Source organism: Equus quagga, chromosome 14 (assembly GCF_021613505.1).
Source record: "Equus quagga isolate Etosha38 chromosome 14, UCLA_HA_Equagga_1.0, whole genome shotgun sequence".
In the NCBI taxonomy this organism is placed as follows: domain Eukaryota; kingdom Metazoa; phylum Chordata; class Mammalia; order Perissodactyla; family Equidae; genus Equus; species Equus quagga.
In genome coordinates, this window is record NC_060280.1 from 382,756 (window position 1) to 398,188 (window position 15,433).

Genomic DNA, 15,433 nt, shown 5'->3' on the forward strand with positions numbered 1-15,433 from the left:
TGCCGCCTCAGCATGGCCTGATGAGCGGTGCCATGTCCGTGTCCAGGATCCGAACCAGCAAAACCCCAGGCCGCCGAAGTGGAGCGAGCGAACTTAACCACTCAGCCACAGGGCTGGCCCCCCAGTGTCTATTTCTTACCACATCACTCCAAGAAAATGGTATGTCCTCTAACCAAGGACTGTTTCACGTCCCCCGTTTTTGTTCGTTTTCTCTTTCATGTGCTAATATTTTCCCAACAAACGCTTGCTGACTTGAAGATTCTAGACTAACCTGTGACGAGTGGATTAGTGAGAGGACCGTGAGGCTGTGTCGACATCTGCAGTGTGGTCCTTGCGAGGCTGGGTTTGGAGGCTGACAGGTGTGATCCCTATCGCGGCTCTGCCAGTTTGTGCACCAGCTCTGCCTCCTGTGTTACCACCACCGCGTCTGGCCCCTCACCTGGAGTTGAGGGCTGTCGCGAGGGTTAGCCGGGAAAACAGACGGAAGTCCTTCAGAAGTGCTCAGTGAACAGTACCTATTCTTTTTCTTGTCCCTAAGTTTCAAAAGTTATATTAAGGGAACAATGAACCACTGGAATGCGTTCCCTGATGAACTTCTCTGATACTTCCTGGACCGTGAGCCTGTCCCAGGACAGCATTTTGCACAACCTTATGTTAAACTGGATTGTGGGGTTTTCAGCCCCTCGAAACTGTGGAATAAATGCTATTAAACACTCAGGACCGAGGGTTCTGGGGAGACTCTGAGAGGCTGGATGGAGGGGAAAGTGAAGACGTCTGATAATCTCCTGATTACCGGTTTCCCTCTGGCCTCTCCCCTTCCGCTCAAGTTTTGGAGGCTTGTCAGGAAAATGAAGGAAAGATCAAGAAAACCACTGATACACTTAGTTTACGTGCAGACGGGTATTTACAGATTCTTTCAAGTCTTCAGCATTTAAAACTTGAGTTTACTGTTCTTAGCAAAGCTTGGTTGGCTGATTCCTGTCACTCTGTTTTGACCTGCACAGTCTGCAGTCGCAGCTCGAGGCAAAGCCTTGTGTGGAAACCCTGCTGTTCCCTCAGCCTCTCAAGATGCGGTTCCTAGAGGCTGAGTCACAGCTGCCAGAGCTGCGCGCTAACTCCGACCTGTGAGTTCAAAGGTCGTCTCTCAATGTCTACACTTCTTCTTCATTTCATTAATTCACAAACATTTATTGGGTTCCTGATATGTGTCAGTTATGGGGATGGAAAGATCAATACGAGCTCTCCTCTCGAGAAGCTTACGTCTGCTTTGTCTACTTGCGTTATGCTCTACTGGATCATGATGATCGACTGCTACAGGCTATCTTGATTTCCAACGATGCATTTGAATACTAGCCTCATTAAAACACACTGAGGAAGTTTTTATTGGCTAAAGTGGTGTTTACAGGTGTGTGTATGTGTGTGCGTGTGTGTATTTAATGCCCCAATAATTTTTGGTGCTTTAAACAATCTTTTAAAAAAAGTCCTCAAGTCCAACTTATGATCTGAAGATGTGTCTACTGGAGTCTCCTGTCACATTTTGTGTTGCCGTGTGGCAGGTCAGGTTATTAAAACGTCCTAGTTGTTTCCATAGTTTTGAAATGCAAAAGCCTTCTTATTCCCCTAAGTATTCTTTTGTAAAATTGACCTTTTTGTACTCAGAAAACTTGTAGAATGGATAAATGAACCCATAGGAAAATCTCAGTTCTCTTAGTCTCTCACATAACTAAAAACATTTTATCCAGCTATGTTATTTACTATTTTATGAATTTTAATGACTTTTTTGTTTGTTTTTTAGGTGATACATGTTATTGCAATTAATGACAATGAAATTTAGTTATGTTCTAAACTTTGTTTCTCTATTTGTGTTTCATGTTTTGTTGCATTGTATGCATGAACAGGTTTCTCAGCCTCAGCACTCTTGACATTTTGGGCTGGATAATTCTTTCCCATCATTGTAGGGTGTTAGTGGGATCCCCAGCAGCTAGATGCCAATAGCACTCCCATCCCCAAAGTTCTGACAACCAAAAACGGCTCCAGACATTGCCAAGTGTCCCCTGGGAGGCAAAATCACCCCCAACTGAGAGACCCCAGTCTAGGACTTCCAGAACATTCTATAATAATAGCTGTGATAAGACGTTCTGTGTTTGCTCTGAATTTTTCAGGGAATGGCACTGCTGGTGTTTTTCCATGAAGTATATCAGTTTAGCACAAGCAGTCTTCATGAAGTCAAAGAAAGAATTTTACTCTTACCCTAAAATAAATAAAATGTAAATTTGCAATGACTATTGATTGGTGATAATGTAGGATAAATTCCTTGTGGTCAAAAAGCCTTAATTAATTCAGCAGACCCTCGGGAGTGTGCGTGCGTGTGGAGTGTGTGGGGACTGTTCTTGACTCCAGACGCCTGACTCAGAAGCAGAAGAGAACGTGTGCTGAGAGAGCACAGCCAAGGCTTTTGCACAGTGAAGGGAAGGAAACCAAACCCTGGATTATTGCTGTAATTGAGAAATGGCCCCTAGGTGTTTTGAGTAGATGAGTTCTTTAGCCACTCCTTTCAAATGATAATTTATAGCTCTTTTTGTTTTTCTGAACTCATTTTATTAGGCTTCTGCTTTCAACATTTCAAACATAATAATGAAGTGGAGAGTCCCTGTTACTGGATTCCAGTGGCCTTGAGGAGTCAGCTTCTGTGGCTGAGGTGATGATGGCAGACTTGGCAAGGAGCTGGGAGGTTATGTTCAAACCTCCAACGACAGACTGGAGTCGGGGCCACAGACAGACGCGCAGGTGAGAGGAAGCATAAATTCCACGCCTCCGCGGCTCAGACTTCTCCTGGCCTGGATGGGCCTCCCTTCGCGGGGGTTCAGAGGCCCCTAGGCTGGCGGATTTATGTTGCGAGAGCAGCGTAGTAGAAAGAGATTAAGAACCCTTTCAAAGGGTGTGCAAGGGGGCTGCTTCTGGATCTGAGCAGTCTGGACACAGGGCTCAGGCTGTGGGGACCTGGGCTGGTGCCAGCAGAGGGAGTAGGGCGGGCCTGAGGAATGAAGGTCACTGGCCAGTGGGGTGTTGTGATAATTATGTCCTTGTTTCCTGGAAGGGACTGGGGTCCTTGACTTTCCGTCTTCAAAGAGCACTGGCTCTGAAGCGGCACGTTCACACCTGCCCTCTGCAGTGAGTTCCGCCTTCCTGGCTGCAGACTCAACAGGACAACAACACGTCTGTGGACGTGTTCAAGGCCACACTCATAAGCCAGGCCTGGGAGCTCCTCTTCCACCCTTTCTTCCTGAATGAAAAGAAAGGTTAGTGTGCCCCATGAGACTTCAGCAACGAAACAAATTTAATGGTTTTGCTTAAACTCAGAGGCTTTACCGGTCAGGCCCTCTAAATTATCACCCCACCACCCCAATCCTCTCTCCCTCCAGTTCTGGCTTCTCCCAAAGGGACTGTCACGGACCAGAAGCCGCATGATTGCTGGAGGCGTCAGTACACAGCACACCTGGAGTGGCCTTTCTTCTCCCCTCCCTTTCTTCTCCAGAGAAGCTGCGCCAATGGCAGTTAAGTGTGAGTGTAGTTCTGCCCCTCGTATTTCCTGACAGCACTTAGGTTCCCACGAGAGCTTTACAGAGGAGAGAGAGGTATTTACTGTTTTTAATGGGACCCTGTTTGTCTCCTGGGTGCAGTGAATATGATCGAACAATGGGATATCCACTGACTAAACATATATTTGCTTCTCCCCCCAACTTTCCACTGATCATGTGAGCCCTCCCATCATCAAATGCGCAAATTTGAAACCATACTTTGATAAGTTCCACTTGTTAAAGATGAGATGGCTGGTTTCCAGCGTGTGAAACCTTCCCGAGAAGTAGACCAGGTGCCACGCGTGACTCGGGATCCTGCACTCTGATGCTCCTCTGTCGTTGCGTCAGCTCACAGACAGCCCTTCCTCCTCTGGGCAAAGGCAGGTGGTGGTCAGACCCAGGAATGAGCGAGAGGGAAGCACTGGGTGTTTTTCTAGCTAGTCCTCGTTCTGATCTTGACAGTGATAAATAGTGGTTCCAGTTGCAAAATGTTCCCTAACTCTTTTTCACTTTTGCTCTGAGATCGTGGAAATATACACTGTTCTGTTGATGAATCCCCAATTTAGTGACATATAAGTAACTAGAATCTTCCCCCTAAGAAACGTGCAGACTCTCCCCCTCCCCCGTCTCTCTCCCTCCGCCTTCCCTCCCTCTCCTCTCCCTTTCTCTCTCTCTCTCCATTGTTCTGAGAGTTTTCCACTTCCTAAATTCACAGGAATGACACCAGGGGGACAGAAGCTCCGTCCTCCACAGTCAGCTCCGACCTGTCCTTGGGGACCCTGAATTCCAAGCTTTGGCCTGTGATTTAATAACGAGACCCGTCGGGCGGCCCAGGTGCTGTCTCTCATACCCTCGCCGATTGCCAGGGGAACGTTTAGTCTGTTGACTTTATTCAGTTATGCTAGTCTGGCAAACGTGCCCGGAGCTGTAAATTATTGAGAGGTTTAATTTATTTGGTGTAGAAGGAATTTTCTTTTACCTTCGTTATCAAATAGCAGAAGATGAAAAACCGCTTTGTTTGCAAATCATAAAAACTTTAACAGACTTGTGCTGTAAAGAGTAAAAGAGACTTCCCTGAACTTAGAGGATAACAGGGGTCACCACACCACCCCAAGATGAAAGTTATGGTACATACCCCTTCAGATTGGGAGCGAAATGTGGAACTACTGCCTCCCGTTGGTGCTAACAGACAACCCCTCTGAACCGAGCACTAGGCAAACCGGGGACGAGGCCAGCAGGGCCTTTGTCTCGATCCCTCTTCCTGTGATGATCGATGACTCCCCAGTCACCCAGGAGAGGGAGACATTTGAAATTGTAGGAAATATGATATAACCTAAACCCTCTTAGTATATAAAATTACTACCTAATAGTGAACATGTCACTGCTTTTAAATTCTTTGATCTTGTACTTAGTACATGTTTCATTAAAATAGAAACAACAAAAACAAATTATCTCACAGAACAGCCACTGTCACCTCAGATTACAACCCCTCCCCTCCAACTGGCTCATTCACTCTCTTGATGAAAAAGGGTTGATCTGATGCAAAAATAACCAGCATCTACAGCAATGCAAAAATATAAACAACAGAAGCACAGAAATTCTTTGTAAAATTTTTCTCTTATAATTGCCTTGTTTTAAATGTACTTCTGGAATCAGGTGACACCATTGAGCTTTTGTTTATCATCTCCAAGTATTTTAAAAATTTGCCTTTATCCATGGGCAGCAACACCGTTTCAGCTAAGAATGCTGGTTCTGCAATCCAGCTGTGTGAGTTTGAATTCTTGACTGTGTCATTAGCTGTGTGATATTGGAGAAGGTATTTAATGTCTCTGTTCCTCAGTTTTCTCATCTGTAAAATAGGGATATTATCTTCCTCATAGGGTTCTTGTGTGAACAAGTACAAAAAATAGCACCTGGCACATAATAAGTGCTCAATAAATGTTAAATTATTGCTATGAATCATTTACTATGTATTTTGGATTCATTTCCTCATTTCCTTACAATAAATAATTATTATAATTGTTATTATTCCCATTTTACTGAAGAGGAAATTTACTCCTGGACCCAGAGTTAGAAGTAAGCAGAGCCCGGGGTCTGTAAGTTTCGGGGGCAGGTCTGGATCCCCCAGCCCCTGAGACGGGAGGTCTACTGGGTAGTGCTCAGGGGACATCAGGGGAGACACCACCAGAGCCCTGGACTGTCAGGACACATTGGAGTTGGCCCCCCCGGGGCCAGGGCTGACCCTTCCATGGAATCGGCAGCCGTGGGTGGCACAGCAGCTCTCTTCAGCCACAGGCTCTCTCCAGAGAGGGTCTCCCCTGAAGAACCATCAGCAGCCCTCAGGCCCCACAGCCGAGGCACAAGCCCTTGAGGAGGGTCCGGCAGTGTCTCACAGGGTCGGCACCTCTCTGCAGCTCCGGAGGGCGTCCGAGGTCGTCTCGTGCATCATGGTGGCTGTGACCTCTGCCTCTTTTGCCCAGACTCTCTCAGACCCTGTTCATGTCAGGGAGTCCCAGAAGCACATGGACTGTTTCTGTGAACCCTGGAGGGTCTGGCCGCCACGGTTTATGTTCTCTTCATAGCTGGCTGTTAGACTGATCCTTTAAACATCCTTAAGTGGCCCAGGTTTTAAAAATCCAGTCTCTCTAGCAAGTGCTTTTCATGGTGTTTATGTCTTGATCCAGAGGCCAGAACGACAGGACTTTGAAACCAGACAGAGCCGGAGAGACTCGGCCCCTTCAGTTGGGCTGGGGTGGAGGGGAGTGATCCAGTCAAGGTCACACAGCAAGTTAACAGTTACACACAATGGGATTGGGACCGTCCGCACGAAAACTGATACCTCAAGGAGAGCCTAGCTGTTTGCCAACTGCAAAGAAATTATAAAAACAAATTCTTGGCTGAAAACTTGAAAGGATAGGTTTGGAATGTTATCTTAATGCACATTACAATCTTGAAGTTTCTTGTCATATCCTAGATAAAGTACTGTGTTTATACTTTATTCATTTCCATGCAAAATGGCTTCTAAAATTAAATGCCAAGAATTCTCACTGACACGGTGTGGTTCACATTTCTTTGCTTATATTTTGTTTCGTTTCTGACAATACAGTATTTTATGATTAAGACACTCTTCTCCTCCTGGCACTATAGTTTTTCCCCATATAACGATACAATTATATAAATACTGTATGGTGTTGGAAATCTTTAAAGAATCCATTTCACATTTGAGAGTAAAGTCTTATCTTTAAAATTACTTTCAGAAAACACATGAGACACACGGAGCTGTCAGCTTTAAACAGTACCCCAACTTTATGTTAACACCATCTAAAGTGCAGTACTCTCCGGCACAGAGATACATCTATAACCACAAAGATTAGTGCTCAGCCAAAAAAAAAGCTTTTAATTTTTCATTACCTCCTCAGTGTACTACCTGGCTGGAGTTAGACATTTAAAAATCCCATATGATTGTTGAGCTCCTCAGAGAAGTTAACCCTCAAGTTTCCAGCAGAAAACCTACCGGACAATATTTGACCATTAAGAGTAGCATTGGAGCCCAGAGCACGGACTTGGGATCCACACTGCCAGGGCTCAAAGCCCAGCTTCAACAACTGAGTGATTCAGGAAAGTTACTGAGCCTCCATAAAATGGGAATAGTAGGGGCCAGCCCGGTGGCACAGTGATTAAGTGCACATGTTCCGCTTTGTTGGCCCAGGGTTTGTGGGTTTGAATCCCGGATGCCAACATGGCACCACTTGGCAGGCCATGTTATGGCAGGTGTCCCACATATAAAGTAGAGGAAGATGGGCAGGGATGTGTGCTCAGGGCCAGTCTTCCCCAGCAAAAAGAGGAGGATTGATGGGGGCTGGCCCCGTGGCCGAGTGGTTAAGTTCGCGCGCTGTGCTGCAGGCGGCCCAGTGTTTCGTTGGTTTGAATCCTGGGCGCGGACATGGCACTGCTCATCAGACCATGCTGAGGCAGCGTCCCACAGGCCACAACAAAGAATATACAACTATGTACCGGGGGGCTTTGGGGAGAAAAAGGGGAAAAAATAAAATCTTTAAAAAAAAAAAAAAGAGGAGGATTGGCAGCAGATATTAGCTCAGGGCTGCTTCCTCAAAAAAAAAAAAATGGGAATAGTATTAGTACTTGGCTCGTATAGTTGTTGTAAGGATTAAATGAGACAATATGTGTAAAGTGCTTAGAACAGCATCTACATACAGGAGTGCCCAGCCGATGCTCCATCATTAGGATCCACTTTTTAAACTGCAGAGGACTGAACCTTTACAAAGAAAGTTAAAGATGAAAATTTAAAAACTAGATACACGTAAGTGATCATGTTAAATTTGAATTCTGACAATAGAACTCTTACGTGAAATAGAATCATAAACCTATATAGACTAAAAACTTAGATTCTAAAAGTTTATTCCACAACCTGATACACGTAATAAATGAGACTGTAAATTCCCAGTTTTTAAATAGAAGAAATTTGATTCCAGAAAGCCAAGAACAGTGTTCCACTCGTGAGCTCTAGAAAGTCATTCTCAGCTAGCAGCTCCATGAAGGCGGTGACAGTGCCTTGCTCATCATGATACGCCCAGCATTGTGCACACTGCCACGTGGTAGGAATTTCATACATGTGGAATGACTGACTGATTGACTACAAGAGGCAATGCTCTTTAACTCATAGAACTTTAGAGTTAGAATGGGTTGCCTGCTCATGACGTCATAAACAAGGAACCTGCGGATAAACAACTTAAAACTAATTATGTGATTAGCTGTTAATAGAATCAAGATCCAAGATGTTGACTCCAGGGCTTGGACACTCAAATAAGTCATGCCTTCAGTAGTATTTTTCTAAAATGATTTCTTAGAAACACCATTCTCTTGGGATACACATGGAGTAAAGGATGGAAGGAGTTGTTCTCCGGTCAAAGAATTTTGGGAAATGCTGAGTTAAACAAATTAAACTGTGGGTCTCCAAGAGGGAGAAAATAGTACCATTTGCAGTATTTCTGAAGCAGGTTTGACCATAAAACTCCTTTTGAAGGGAGCATCTTTTGGAACTGATGGTCTATGAAATGCATGGGAGAAGACTGACCAGTAGGCTTCAACAAATACTTATTAAGCACCTACTACATGCACTTATCATGATAAGAACCATACAAAAAGTTAAGGTGAGTTAGACCTCACAGTGCTCCTGGGGCCCTTCATGAGAGAGGGTAAGAACAGTGGTGGGGGTGGGAGGGCATTAGGAAAAAGCACATGTAACTTCAGTCTACGTCTAAATTTGAGAAGTGTCATGAGAAAGGCTTAGATGAAATGCAGCCAAGATTCAAAGGTTAGAGTCCCATTGAAGAAATAGCATTTGAGATGACTCTTGAAGGATGGATGTGACTTCCTCTAGGAAAGGTCTGCTAGGGTTTGATTATCTGAAAATATCTTTATTTTACTATCATTCATGAAATACAGCTTTTTTGGATATGCAATGGACAGTTGTTTCCCGCCAACACTTTGAATAATTATTCCACTGTCTCCTTACAGCCACTGTTGCCCTTGGTAAGTCTGCCGACAGTCTAATTGTCAGTCCTTTGTAGGTTAGCTTTCTTCTCTCTCAGCCTGCTTTTAAAGTTTTCCCCTTGTCTTTGGTGTTTTCTAGTTTTCCTATAACATGTCTAAGGGATAAACTGCCTTTTAATCCATCCTGCTGGGCTGTGCTGCATTTCCCAAATCTGTGGACTTAGGTCTTTTCACCAGCTCTGGAAAATTCTCAGCTGCTGTTGCTTCAAATATTATGTCTCTTCCTCTCTCTCAGTCCTCTCCTTCCAAAACTCCAGGTAAATGGGCATCAGAATTCCTCGCGCTAGCTTCCACATCTTTAACCTTCTCTTTCATATTTTCCATTTCCTTTTTTCCTGTGATACATTCTGAACATTTTTTTCAGATATTTCTTCAATTCACTTTCAGATATTTAATATGTTCATTAAATGTCCACTTCCAACCATTTTACTTTCATTCTAGGAGTTCTTTTTAAATTCTTTTTCAAATTTACCTGGTTATTCCTGAGGGTCCTTTGATATACCGATCCTGATTTCTTTAAATGGGTCATATGCAGCCATTCTACGTTAGAAAGGCAGCAAAATGTGGTGGTGAAGAGCACAGACTCTAGAGTCCAAGTTGCAGCTCCACCACGTAAGAAGTGTAGACCTGGGACAAATTAACCTCTCAGTGGCTCAGCTTTTCCATTTATAAAATGGGAATACTAACAGTACTTCCTTCAAAGAGTTGTTGTAAGGATTAAATAAGTTAAAGTTTGAATAAAATCTTTACACTACCTAGCACTTAATAATTGCTCTATGCACTTTTGTAAATAAAAACATTGTGTATCTGAGAATTCCCATATCCTAAGGTCTTGAGGTCTAAACTGGATGTTTGTTTTTCCACTGACTCTCTCAGTGTCTTGCCCCCTTCTGTGCTCCGTGGTCTTGGATTAGTGGCCACCATACTGTGAGATTTTGTATCCACTTCTGTTAGGAGGCAGAGGGAAACCCACCTGAGAGGCTTTTCCCTCTCGGAGTGTCCTGGCCTAATGCAGAAGTCTCAGAACCTTGGTGTCCCCACCTTCTGATGCGATGGAGCTTCACACAGGGCTATTAAGGCACTGGCCCTTAGGACAACCCAATTTTCTTATCTTCTTAGTACTCTTGGCTCCAAGTTGTGGTTTTAGTTCACTTTTTGGGAGAGTGCTATCCCTAGACAATTTCCTTCAACTTACAAGCCAAGTCGTGCATTTACAAAGCGATCCAGTTTTTCTGTAGTTGGAAGGCCTTCAAAGTATCTAGTTATCTATACTGCCAGGAGCTCCCTCCTGCTTTGTATCAGTCAGAATGGGTTACTTTATGCTGCAGCAACAAACAACCCACAAACCTCAGTGGCTTAGAAGAGTAAAGGTTGATTTCCCACTTGTGTTACACGCCCATCTCAGGTCATTAGGGGCTCTGCGCCATCTGGTACTGACTCTGGGACTCAGGCTGATGGAGAGTTGACCATCTGAACATCATCAGTCCTGTAAAAGGGGAGAGAAAAAACGGTGAATAATACTATGGCTGTTAAAGACTTCCATCTGGAAGCAACATACATCATTTCCACTCACTTTTAATTGACCAAAGCAAGTCATAGGGCCATGCCCAACTCTAAGGAAGTGCTTAGGAAGGACTGGAAACATAAGTGAGCATTACTCACAATTACTACACGCTTTTTCACCTAACATTATAAACTTCTTTATGTTCTTATATAGATTTGGTAACCACATATTTTTTTAAAATTTATTGTGAAAATCTCAAACATAAAAAATGTAAAGAGAATGGTATAATAATACAATCAAGACCTATAAATATAATTTTAAATGTCTGCATAATAGTCCAGATGGGGGATGTTCAAACAAATTTTATCATGAAATATTTCAAACATACTAAATTTGAAATTATGAAAGCTTTTTGTTGTAAAGGTAACATATTTATATTTAAATATTAGTATTTCATTTAAAAATCATAGTAATATAGTTCATTAAAAATTTTTAAATACAGAAAAAATAAAGAATGACTAGAATTTTAATAGATGTGCAATCCAAATGGAAGAGAAAGTACCAGCAAAAATAGTGAGGTAGGGGCCAACCCCGTGGCCAAGTGGTTAAGTTTGCATGTTCTGCTTTGGTGGCCCAGGGTTTCACCAGTTCAGATCCTGGGCACGGACATGGCACCACTCATCAGGCCATGCTGAGGCAGCGTCCCACATGCCACAACTAGAAGGACCCACAACTAAAATGTGCAACTATGCACCAAGGGTATTTGGGGAGAAAAAGTAGAAAAAAAACAGAAAAAGAAGATTGGCAACAGTTGTTAGCTCAGGTACCAATCTTTTAAAAAAAAAAATAATGAGGTCTGAAAGTACAGGGAATGTTTGTAGAAAAGCAGGTAGCTCTGTTTTGCTGGGACATAGGGTCCTAATGGGAACTGGGAACAGAAAGTTAAATGGAAAACTTGTCATGGAGCGCTCTGAATGCCAGGCTGGAACTTCATTCAGGAGGGAATGGAAAACCATTGGAAATTTTTCAGTAGAAAAATAACATAAATTTAATCTAGCCTTTATTGAGTACCAGATACAGTGTTAGACACTGAGATACAGAAATGGACAAAATGTAGTCCTCATCACCTGGTAGCATGATTGAAAATGTACCTGGGAACACTGATCTAGACCATAGTAGGAAAGACCAGACAGCAATGCAGAGAAACCAACTTAGAGGCTACTGCAACAGTCCAGGCAAGAGCTCAGGAGGGCCAGAACAGAGGACTAGCAGGGGGCTAGAAAGGAAGGAGTGGACTGAGAGGTCTCATGGAGCTTGGGTTTGTAGAATGTTCTAATTACTCAGATATGGGGAGCAAAGGAAAGGAAAGACCCAAGCTACTGAAGATCATATCATGAAGGACAGGGAGAATAATAGCATCGATAGAAATAGAAACACCAGGAAGAGGCTTGGTTTGGGGAAAAGATGATAACTTTGGTTGTATACACATTGAATTTGAGATTCCATGAGTACATCCTGGTGGAAGTATCCAGCAGGAAACCGGATGTATGAAAAACAGAACTCGAGGGAAAGTCAGAAATCAGCTTTTGGCACAGCAGTAATGGTTTATATCCTTTGCAGAAGACAGATTGCTGAAGGATAGGAGGCTGCAAAATCCTCTTTTAAAAATTTCTGGATGAACATGTGGAAATCACAGGATTGTCCCTAAAAGAGTGAAGCACAAGAGGATCCCCCACTCCAGGTCCTGTCCCGTCATGTGGATGCAGGTCCATCCTCACAGGCCCATTCCTTTGTGTCTCAGAGGCTTTTAGTCTCCAGTGTCCTCAGTTACAATCAGATGCCCCCAAACAATCCTTAGGGCTTGATCAGAAAATACCTTCCCTAGCATGGGCTTGTTAGGACTTTCCTGCCAGCTGACAGAGGGGGACTGAGAGGGCATCAGGGTGGACAATGCAGGGGTGAGGACCACTCAGGAGATGAGGAAGAGCCAGCAGGACGCGGAATCCAGGTGAGGTGGTAAGAGACAGAACCACTGAGGCCTGAAGGGTGTCCTGAGGCTGGGCTGTGGGACACAGGCTCACACATGCACACGTTTACACACGTGTTTACCAAAGGTACAGAGTGGGAACATGGTATCAAAGTTGAGCACGGACGAGTCAGCACTGTCACCTGGTCTGACCATTACGATGCTCACGCGGCAGGCCGGTTGACTGAAATACTAAATTGGTTCTCGCCCTGAATTTCACACAGGCTTCCAGGCTTTGTAACGCTTTGCCCGGAAAATGCGGGCAGGGCAGAAAATCAGATGCAGCTTCTCCTGGTAAAAGTTTTGCACCTTGGTACTCAATACCACTGAACACTGAAAAACGGTTAAAACAGTAAATTGTGCGTTATGTGTATTTTGCCACAATTTTTTAAAACTGGATTGAATTAAATACAAAATAATTTTGTTCTGAGTATTCTAATATATGTGTGTTATAACAAGAAATAAACATAGTACTTATTGTCTTAAAGAGAAGCTTTGCACCTTGAGGGACCTTGAAGGGTGTCGGGAGAGGAACAGCCTGGGGGACGTCTTTGAGCAGTGAGGCGTCTAGGAGGGAGATTCCCCTCAAGAAAGAGTGTCGAATCCTCCGACAGGGCTCTGCCCCGGGTCTCGGCAGTGCCTGGGTGGCAGCAGCGGTGGGGAGGGCTGCATGTGCTCCCAGGGGCGCGAGCCCAGCCTCCCGAGGGGTCCCTCTGACCAGGCGAGGAGCAGAGGTGCCGGCTCAGCCTGCAGCGGACACAGGGATTTGGCCTCTCTGTCCACCTACCTACCAGCTCCTGGAGCAGAGCTGGCACGCGGCAGGCGTCCAACAAATGTTTGTTAAATAAATGAATGATCACGATGAGGCCGGGCCTTGGCGTTGCATCAGACCTCTGACTTCTGCACATGCCACGAGTGGGACAGAGGCCGGGGTATGGTGACCCTTCTCACGAGCCTGGCAGCACGGGGACTGGGAGTCAGAATTAGATTGCCTCCAGGAAAATAATAGCAACATCTTGCACAGCTGATAGACAGCTTTTTTTAACTGACCATTTCCTTGCGTTCTTTATAAAATGTTATGTAACATATTGTGTTTGCAAATAAGGGGTAGATACTTATTTACCAGGATAAAGAGCAGGGTAAGAGCTGTGGTTCTCAGGGTAGAGGCACTTTCCTCCTTGAGATCCCTAAAGAATTAGACACTCTCCCCAGGGAAGCCTTGAGTGTGAGCTGGGTCTGGGGTAGAGCAATGCCACCCTACTCACCTTACCTGGGCTCTGAGGCCACTGGCTGCAGCAGAGAGGGCTGGAGGGCGGGTGCGGGGGCCTGGGCTCCAATCTGAGCTTTGCCACCACCTGGTCTCAGGCAAGTGCTTCAGCCTGTTTTGCAAAACAAGGGCTTGGGTCTGATGGTCCCTAGGATAGGGCTGGGGCTCAGCCTGTACACAGTGGGTCTGGCTGTCCTCAGTGTCTGCAGACTGCGTCATCTCTGACTGGTCAGGTATCTACTATACGATGGTTCGATGTTTTTACTATTATCCCTACTCTCAGGTCCCTTCCAGGTGAGCACAAGTCTCCTGCGGGTCTGCAAAGACAGAGGTAATTTGGCTTTCCAGAAACAGAAGAGTCACAGGAACTCATCCAAAGCACAACTTACCCCGATTATAAGAATTAGTCCTGAGGACTCCAGGAGCACTGCTCTGTGCCATATAAAGCTGACTTCTTATCCCTGGCTCTGTGCTCCAAGCTTCCTTTTTTAACCTCCTCTAAGTCTTTTCTCCACTTACTGCAAAGTAATGTTTTCTCTGGCTTCAAAATATGCGGACACCTTCCCCCTCGATGTGGAAAATAAGAAGAGGCTTGGACGAGGGCACCAAGATCCTCTCCAGTGCTCACTGTTGTCCTTGGGTGAACATGACCCAGAGAGAAGGTGCTGCGCCGAGACACAGCCAGGCGGGCAAGGGTGGTTGTGTTCTCTCACCCCTCCACCCTCTTCCTCCACCTGGAAACATCCAGCCACTGCAGTTCTCTTTTGGAAAATATCTCAGATGCAAATGAGGTTATAAGGACGTGAGGTTGAGGAGGGTGACACCGAATGTTGAAAGTGTTTCCTGATAGTGATTCCAAGGGGTTCCACCCTATCAACAATAAATGCCCTTTACATAAATTAGCTTGAGAGACTCTGTTCCTTTGCCACCGACAATCCTTATCAGTCAGGGTTCTCCAGAGAAGCAGAACCAAGAGGATGTGTGTATGTATACACGTGGAAAAAGAGATTTTTAAGGAATTGGCTCACACGATTGTGGAGGCTGGCAAACCCAAAATCTGCAGGGGTGGTACAGGCTGGAGACACAGGGAAGAGGTGCAGTTTGAGTCCAAGGCAGTCTCCTCTTCCTCAGGGGAGCTCATTCTTTTTCTCATTATGGCCTTCAACTGATTGGCTGAGGCCCACCCACACTATGAAGGGTAATCTGCTTTACTTATTTGTGTCAGTCTCAACTAAAAAACATCTTCACAGAAACATCTGGAATAATGTCGGCCAATGTCTGGGGCCTGTGGCCCAGCCACGTTGACAGAAAATTAACCATCACAGCCCTTATCTCTGATTCTTAGCGGTGGCTGCCTTAAGGACTGTGTTGCAAATGACTCTTAAGCCAAATCCAGACTCAACAGGAAAGAACAGCCTCATGAACTCGCAGGGTCTGCAGGAAAGAACAGCCTCATGAATGAGTAATGTCTGCAGGAAAGAACA

General features: G+C 44.8%; 1 long non-coding RNA gene across 1 annotated transcript in view; it reads right to left on the minus strand.

Moving 5' to 3' along the window:
• Nucleotides 1-2,640: 2,640 nt before the first annotated feature.
• LOC124251712 (uncharacterized) overlaps nt 2,641-15,433 on the minus strand; it is a 46,706-nt gene continuing 33,913 nt past the window's right edge. The window contains exons 2-4 of the long non-coding RNA XR_006891844.1: nt 10,500-10,638; nt 3,798-3,948; nt 2,641-3,283 (exon numbers count right to left, since the gene is read on the minus strand). This is a non-coding gene — a long non-coding RNA (uncharacterized LOC124251712). The remainder of the gene's footprint in view (nt 3,284-3,797; nt 3,949-10,499; nt 10,639-15,433) is intronic.